Genomic DNA, 8,483 nt, shown 5'->3' with positions numbered 1-8,483 from the left:
AGTGCCACAGGCTTCAGTGCAGCTCCACAGACATTCCAATGGTTTCAGAGGAAGGTCTCCCATCCTCACCCTGGCAATTACACACAGCGAGGTGGAACCCTTCAGTGCCACAACCTTACACTGTTGCAACTGCAACCTCTGTCAGGAAGGCCTGCTTGAAGCATGAAAGTCATAGGAGTGCTCCAAGACAGATGAAGAGCTCACATGGCCAGTGAGCAGGCAGTTCAGTTCCCACAGGCCATGGCAGGAGAATAAAAACCAAGTGCAATACCCAGCAAGAAGGGGTAATGAGCTGTTGCTTAACACTCATGGCCAGGAACTACAGCTGTTTCTCCCTTCCTGCCTTCTGAAGGACTCAGTTCTGAAGGACTCTGAAAGGACTTGGTCTCTGAGACCATGAGACCAAAAAGAGGAGTGAAAACAAGTTGCAGAAACACTGATGTTAATGAGCAGAAAACTTGAGAGTGAGAGGGCTGTGAGATACAGCCACAAAGGTAACCCAGAAAAGCAAAACTCTCCCATTTTATTTTGCAGCCTTGCTTACATCAACATTAGAATCTTTGCTTCTCTGCTTCTGAGGGTGCACTTTGCCTACATTCACTAATGTGTAGCTTACTCTGTCATTCAGAACTTCTCTAAAACAGCCTTTGCACATAAAGTATGCTTCTGGCATGACCTTAACACCATTTCCAAACTTGACACCACTGGAAATAGTCAAGCAATTGCTCAGTAGCTGTCAAATATATTCCCAAGAGAATCCCTATCCCCCAGGAGGGGAAGATTATGATTTTCAGTGACATTGTGGGCCAGGTACTAAATAGCCACTGGAAAGGAGGTCTGCTCATCCCTGTCTTTATTTCTTACCTTTCCAAAGCCTTCCTTGATCTCTTTGTCACTGGTAAAACCAGGACCGCTGGGATGACCCAGTTCCTTGGCCCGGCTCAGTGGGAGGCCTGGTAATGGAAGCAAAGGCTCTTGTAAATCTCTGGCAGACTTCAAGCCCCCAAAAATACCATGCTGGGCAACAGGCAAGACAGGTTCCAGATTGCAGAGCTCCCATTAAACACAGAGACTGGGATTGAGAGCAGCAAGGTACATCCTCCTAGACCCTCTCCCAAGGGATGGGCTACGGGCAGCAGCCATGACATTTACTCTGTTGGCCAGCAGACTGAAACCTGCTGCATGATGAAGGCTGCAGCCCCTGGATGCTGGAGAGCCTCTGTACTTGATAGAGAAGGGCAGAGATGGAGATTGCTCTTGACAGAGATCCCTATTTGCCCTTATTCATGCTGATTTTAGTAAACATCTTCTTTCTGGTTCCTTAAAGAAGTCCTGTGTTCTAATACCTACATTTAGATCAACATTTTCTTCTCTTTGTTGGAATATTTAAGAGGACATTCAAAGAAAAGCTTAGCATTGAGGGAGTGTTACCCAAATGTGTACTGTCTTCTTGACACTAGAGAATGCATTTTCTAACTGTAAGATATGCACCTTCCATTTCCTCTGCCTGCCCCACAGCTGAGCAGCCCTACAGCTCCAGGGGGCACTGGCAGAGCACAGCTCATTGCAGGGAGCACATGCAGGGCACAGCTGTTCCCTGGGAATGTGCTCAGGCTCTCCAGGCTGCCACAAGACCCTCCCACCAGAGAAGGGCCCAGCTCCCCCCTTACCTTTTTGTGAGGCTGAGCCATGCTCAGCCTTCACCTGGTCCTCCCTGGCAGTGACTCTGGGGCCAGTGCTGCTCTGCGGCTCCTGGGCCAAGGTCCCCTGAGCTGGCTGGGAGCCGAGACCTTCATTGCCAAGGTTGGGCTTTGGCACATGGGTCCTCAAGCCAAAAAGGTCAGCCAGTTCCCTTGGGAACAGAGGCATCCCAGATCCTAGCCTGCACCAAGAGTTCTTTGCCTTCTTCCTCTCCATTTTTGTTGTAGTCTCAGAGGAAGCTGTAATTCAGGTACAAGAGAAGAAGTGAGTTCATTGAACTCATGCCTTTACAATCAGCCCATCTAATGGATGAGGAATTCAAAGCATATTTTAGTTACTGGAAAGACTGGTTGGTAATTTTTAATGAAACTAGCATCAGTTTAATTTCTCTGAACAATATGGAGCTGGAAAGAGAGAAGGGTTCTACTACTTCATGTGTTGCCTATTGCCTCCCCACTACTACAGGATGCCTTTGCTTCCAAACAGTTGGAAATTCACAGTGGTCTCTAGAATGTGACTCTGTCTAGGAAGTAATTGATTTCAAAAGTAGTTTTCAAGGCCTCTTTTTCTGTAGGTCTCACTCAATGCTATGTTGGGTTTTGCACTTTTGGGATTTTTATATTACTCTTTCCAACAAAGGAAGTGCTGGGACACAAACAATGTTAGATGCAAAGGAAGTTTTGCTTTCTCCTTTAATGTACCCAGTATTCAGCAAGCCTGTATTTGTAGGGAACAAAGTGGTTATCCAAAAGTTCCATTTTTGCTCCACTTACCTGGTCCAGGGGTTTATTCCCTACCTTCTTTTCAACAGACCCCCAAACATATACATGACCTGACTCAAAACATTTCTGATCTTGCCTAATACTGTCAATTCAAAATTTGTTATTTCATTCTGAAATACTCTCCAACAGAGCTGTTAGAACTAAAAGAACTAAATCTTTACATGGTTTCAAAGAGGATAAAATCATATGGCAGCCAAGCAGGATGAGTGTCTTAAAACTGGATTCTTTCACCCTGTAGAATGCTGCGGTCAGTAATAAAGGTGAGACAGGTAAGGTTTAATGAGGCCATTTCTAGTCCAGAATTAATCCAGCAAAAATGTCACCTTATTTACTGAGCACCCTAGCTGCACTAAACATTCCAGATGTATATCAGCAAATAAGGAGTCATTCCAAAGTGTCTGTACCCAGGATTTGACAGAACTAACCCTGAGCAAAGGGACCAGGGGATCTAATTCCTGTTTCTGCATCAGCAGAATTATTTCTTCAAGTCTCATCTCTCCTATCATTACACACCCAGAGATGGCAAAGGAACAACAACAGTGTCACTGAGGCTTTCAACCTGAAAGCATTGGCTGACCCAGATGCAACAGAGACTGCATTTTGTGTGGCACAATTCCACCTGCCTGGGATCAGGCAAGGCAGGAGCAGGGACAAGGCAGAAAGCAACTCCTCCCTAGCCTCAGCCTGCAACTCTGATACAGGCAGAGGGAGCCAGGGAAGAGATTTGTCATCCTGACCCTGCCATAGGTGCCTTTGGGCTTGTGCTGTAAGAGGGTGTCAAACCCAGACCCTGCATAGGCTGCATCCATTTGGCAGCCTCCTTCTCCTTCATTGGAAAATTCAAAAGGACTTTCTATCAAGCAGGGGGGAGGAGTGGGAACATTTCTCATTTCATGCTAAATGCCTTCTTTTTCACTACTAATTCTGACACTGGAAAGGTTTCATGGAGATAAAAGGAATGAGGAGGATGGAGAGGGAGGTGTTCTTTTCCTGCACTGCATTTCCAGGGCCACAAGGTACCACTCATCACTTCACACTGGAGGAATTTTCACTGCACCACCAGAGCATGCTCCCAGTGAGATTCCACTGAGCAGATCAAGGATTTGAAATTACTTTAAAGAAACTTTGAAAATAATAGGTTTTAACCAAGCTTTAAAAATGTTACTTCTGAGACATGTCCTCTACCTACCTGCATCTTCAGAGTTGTCTCGGCTTCTGCTGCTGGATCTCAGCCTTGAGAAAATGGAGGACAAAAGAACAAATGAGGAGGTAGAAAGAGAAGCGAGGGAATGGGTGTTGCATGAAAGGAGGCAGAATTTCTTAGCATGGTCACTCTGATGAAGGAGCAAATGCAACACAAGCCCAACAAGATGCAAAGCTGATTAAAATGTCCTTAAGCTTTCTGTTGCTGGAGTCACACAGAGCTGGCCAAGCTCTGGTTGAAATACAGCCAGGTTGATCAAACATCAATCCTGTTATACATCTATACCCCAAAATTTGTCGGGGATCTCATTTCACAGGGAGGCCCAGGCACAGTGAATTTACACCTGATGGTTACAGAAGCAGCACCTGAATTTGCAGACACCGCTCCTGTAGCCAGCATTTGCCCAAGAATATTTTCCTGGCTGCAGAATTTGAAAGTCAAGGATCACAGTATTCAAAAGTCTGCAGGATCTAGACCCGTGAAATACAGTTCCAAGTGACACCGCTACAATTAAAAATGGAATCTATAGCCACGTCCAGGAGTGGAGCCATCCTGAGGTGCTTTGAAGCCCTGCCTCCTCTTCCCCACCACCACCTCTGCTCTAGGGGCTTATGGTGTTGGGTTTGACATTGTAATGGATCATCATGGATGGGCAAAATGGTGAATACACAGAGATTTGCCTCAACACATGGAACACCTGACTGTGCAAAATGACCACACGAGATGGGAAGAGTGAGATGAACAGTGCACTGGAGCTGCAGACACCTTGGCTTACCTCATCTCCTGGGGCTTCTGGAAATCCTGATGTGGCAGGGACCCTGCAGCGCTGCCAACTGGGGGGCTTCCTGCCTTCCTTATTGGGGGGATCAAAGGTGGTCCCAATAACCCCTTCTTCATATCCCCACCAATGGAATACAGCGAGGAAGCCTGGAAAGAATAGAACATATTGCTCAGATCAAGCATCCAGCCTTGCCCCCATTCATGCCTGAAGATATTCAGATATGCCCTCCGCTGGGACCTGGCAGGAAAAGTCAAACTGATGGTGGAGCTTGGACCAGGAGGGGAATGGAAAGGGAGGTGCTGACGGAGAAATCATGTCTCAGATTTGCCACCTCTCCCCTCATGCACACTTCTCTGCAAGTGTGGCTTCATTCCCAGCAGGCATTCACATATTGGACATCAAGATGTTCTGGGGTGCCACTGCCTCCACTGGCATTTTGGATGGCATGGGAGTGGGTTTAGATCACTATTGTCTCCCTGCTCCTAAAGGTTCCTAACAGCCAGTGCTGATCTCCAGCCAATTCCCACAAAGCCATTCTGCAGAATGACAAAGCCTCCTTTTTTCAAGCCCCTCATTTCTTCTGCTGCTGCCCTTCCCTCCTGCAGATCCCCAGCAGCCTTTGAGCCCAGATGCTGCTGAGCTCTCAGGGTGCTCGCTGCTCTCCAGCTCCCACACTTCCATCATCTCAGGCTCACTGGCATTTAGGAAGCTCAGCAGAGCTCCCTGCCCTGCTGCTCTCTGCAAGGTCTCAGCCTGCCCAAGTTCCTCCAGGGCCCCCATGCCTTGGCCAGGAAGGGGGCTGGAGGCAGAGGGTGCAGGTGCACACCCTTCCTTCATATCCCATCATTGCTGGCACAGTGAAAGAGCCAAACCAGGACCTGTTCAAACTTCAGTGAACTTCAAGTTTCTGTCATGGAAAAGGTCTCACAGCTCTGCCTACAGCACATCAAGTGAAACTTTACACAGGACTTGGTCTCCTTACCTCATATCCTCTACCCTCTGCTCTCTGCTCCTGTATTTTTATCCTGTGCTCATCAGAGCCATTGCCATTTCCCCCATTCTCCTGCTCTCTGCCATATGTCTGCCTTGGCATGGTGGAAGGAGAGTTCTTCCGGATGGGAGGCAATGGCTTGGATGGAAGCAGCACAGAAGGATTTTCAAAGGAAAACCTCTTGGCAAGAGGATATCCAGTGAGGTCTGCAAAGTGGAGACACAAAATACAACAGAGTCTGTGATGCAGAAGGGGAAACATTTTCCTGTCCATAGACACTTGAGGAAGGCCAGGGAAAAACCCTCACCTACTTCCCCAGTGCTACCAAAGAACAGCCTGGCCTCTGGGCTGCCTTGGGACAGCAGGGATCCCAGAGCCCTGTGCTGTACCCAGGATTTGCAGAAGTAAACATGAGCAAAGGGACCAGGGGATCTGATCCCTGTTTCTGCAACAGCAGAATTATTTCTTCAAGTCTCATCTCTCCTATCATTACACACCCAGAGACAGAAAAGGAACAACAACAGTGTCATTGAGGCTTTCAACTTGAAAGCATTGGCTGACCCAGATGTACCAGAGACTGCATTTTGTCTGGCACAATTCCATTGTTTTGGATCAGGCAAAGCAGGGGCAGGGACAAGGCAGAAAGCATCTCCTCCACCAGCCTCAGTCTATGACAGTTACACAGGCAGAGAGAGCTGGGGAAGAGATTTGTCATCCTGACCCTGCTATAAGTGCCTTTGGGCTTGTGCTGTCAGAGGATGTCAAACCCAGACCCTGCATAGGCTGCATCCATTTGGCAGCCTCCTTCTCCTTCATTGGAAAATTCAAAAGGACTTTCTTTCTGTCATAGGAGGATTCCCTGTTTCTGCCAGGGCAAAACCAGGCAATGCCCATGAATCTCCTTCAGATATCAAAGGTTTAGCTCAGAAGCTGCCCCAAGGGAAGTATTAATAAAAAAAAAAAAAAAAAAAAAAAAAAAAAAAAAAAAAAAAAAAAGATTAAAAAGTAGGAGGGGGGAATGGGAACATTTCTCATTTGATGCTAAATGCCTTCTATTTCCTTACTAATTTTGACTCTAGAAAGGTTAGAGGGAGATAAAAGAAATGAGCAGGGTGGAGTGGGTGGTATCATTTTCCTGCACTGCATTTCCAGGGCCACAAGGTACCACTCATCACTTCACACTGGAGGAATTTTCACTGCACCACCAGAGCATGCTCCCAGTGAGTGGGCTCTAGGAGAGTCCACTCAGCCCATCAAGGAATTGAAATTACTTTAAAGAAACTTTGAAATGAATAGATTTTAACCAAGCTTTACAAATGTTATCTCTGAGTTAAGACTACAATGTTAATTCTAGGACAGACATGTCCTCTACCTACCTGCATCTTCAGAGTTGTTGCCTCGGCTTCTGCTGCTGGATCTCAGCCTTGAGAAAATGGAGGACAAAAGAACAAATGAGGAGGTAGAAAGAGAAGCGAGGGAATGGGTGTTGATGAAAGGAGGCAGAATTTCTTAGCATGGTCACTCTGATGAAGGAGCAAATGCAACACAAACCCAACAAAATGCAAAGCAGATTAAATTGTCCTTAAGCTTTCTGTTGCTGGAGTCACACAGAGCTGGCCAAGCTCTGGCTGAAACACAGCCAGACTGATCAAACATCAATCCTGTTATACATCTATACCTCAAAATTTGTCGGGGATCTCATTTCACACTGAAGACCCAGGCACAGTGAATTTACACCTGATGGTTACAGAAGCAGCACCTGAATTTGCAGACACCGCTCCTGTAGCCAGCATTTGCCCAAGCATATTCTCCTGGCTGCAGAATTTGACAGTCAAGGATCACAGTATTCAAAGATCTGCATGATACAGACCCATGAAATACAGTTCCCAAATGTCACTGCTAGGTAGCCAAGTCCGGGAGAGGACCCATCTTGAGGTGCTTTGAAGCCCTGCCTCCTCTTCCCCACCACCACCACTGCTCTCGAGGCTTATGGTGTTGGGTTTGACATTGTAATGGATCATCATGGATGGGCAAAATGGTGAATACACAGAGATTTGCCTCAACACATGGAACACCTGACTGTGCAAAATGACCACACGAGATGGGAAGACTGAGATGAACAGTGCACTGGAGCTGCAGACACCTTGGCTTACCTCATCTCCTGGGGCTTCTGGAAATCCTGATGTGGCAGGGACCCTGCAGCGCTGCCAACTGGGGGGCTTCCTGCCTTCCTTATTGGGGGGATCAAAGGTGGTCCCAATAACCCCTTCTTCATATCCCCACCAATGGAATACAGCGAGGAAGCCTGGAAAGAGTAGAACATATTGCTCAGATCAAGCATCCAGCCTTGCTCCCATTCATGCCTGAAGATATTCAGATATGCCCTCCGCTGGGACCTGGCAGGAAAAGTCAAACTGATGGTGGAGCTTGGACCAGGAGGGGAATGGAAAGGGAGGTGCTGACGGAGAAATCATGTCTCAGATTTGCCACCTCTCCCCTCATGCACACTTCTCTGCAAGTGTGGCTTCATTCCCAGCAGGCATTCACATATTGGACATCAAGATGTTCTGGGGTGCCACTGCCTCCACTGGCATTTTGGATGGCATGGGAGTGGGTTTAGATCACTATTGTCTCCCTGCTCCTAAAGGTTCCTAACAGCCAGTGCTGATCTCCAGCCAATTCCCACAAAGCCATTCTGCAGAATGACAAAGCCTCCTTTTTTCAAGCCCCTCATTTCTTCTGCTGCTGTGCTTCCCTCCTGCAGATCCCCCGCAGCCTTTGAGCCCAGAGGCTGCTGAGCTCTCAGGGTGCTCGCTGCTCTCCAGCTCCCACACTTCCATCATCTCAGGCTCACTGGCATTTAGGAAGCTCAGCAGAGCTCCCTGCCCTGCTGCTCTCTGCAAGGTCTCAGCCTGCCCAAGTTCCTCCAGGGCCCCCATGCCATGGCCAGGAAGGGGGCTGGAGGCAGAGGGTGCAGGTGCACACGCTTCCTTCATATCCCATCTTTGCTGGCACAGTGAAAGA

Source organism: Lonchura striata, chromosome 3 (genome assembly GCF_046129695.1).
Source record: "Lonchura striata isolate bLonStr1 chromosome 3, bLonStr1.mat, whole genome shotgun sequence".
Classification (NCBI taxonomy): Eukaryota; Metazoa; Chordata; class Aves; order Passeriformes; family Estrildidae; genus Lonchura; species Lonchura striata.
Note: the sequence above shows the minus strand (reverse complement) of the source record.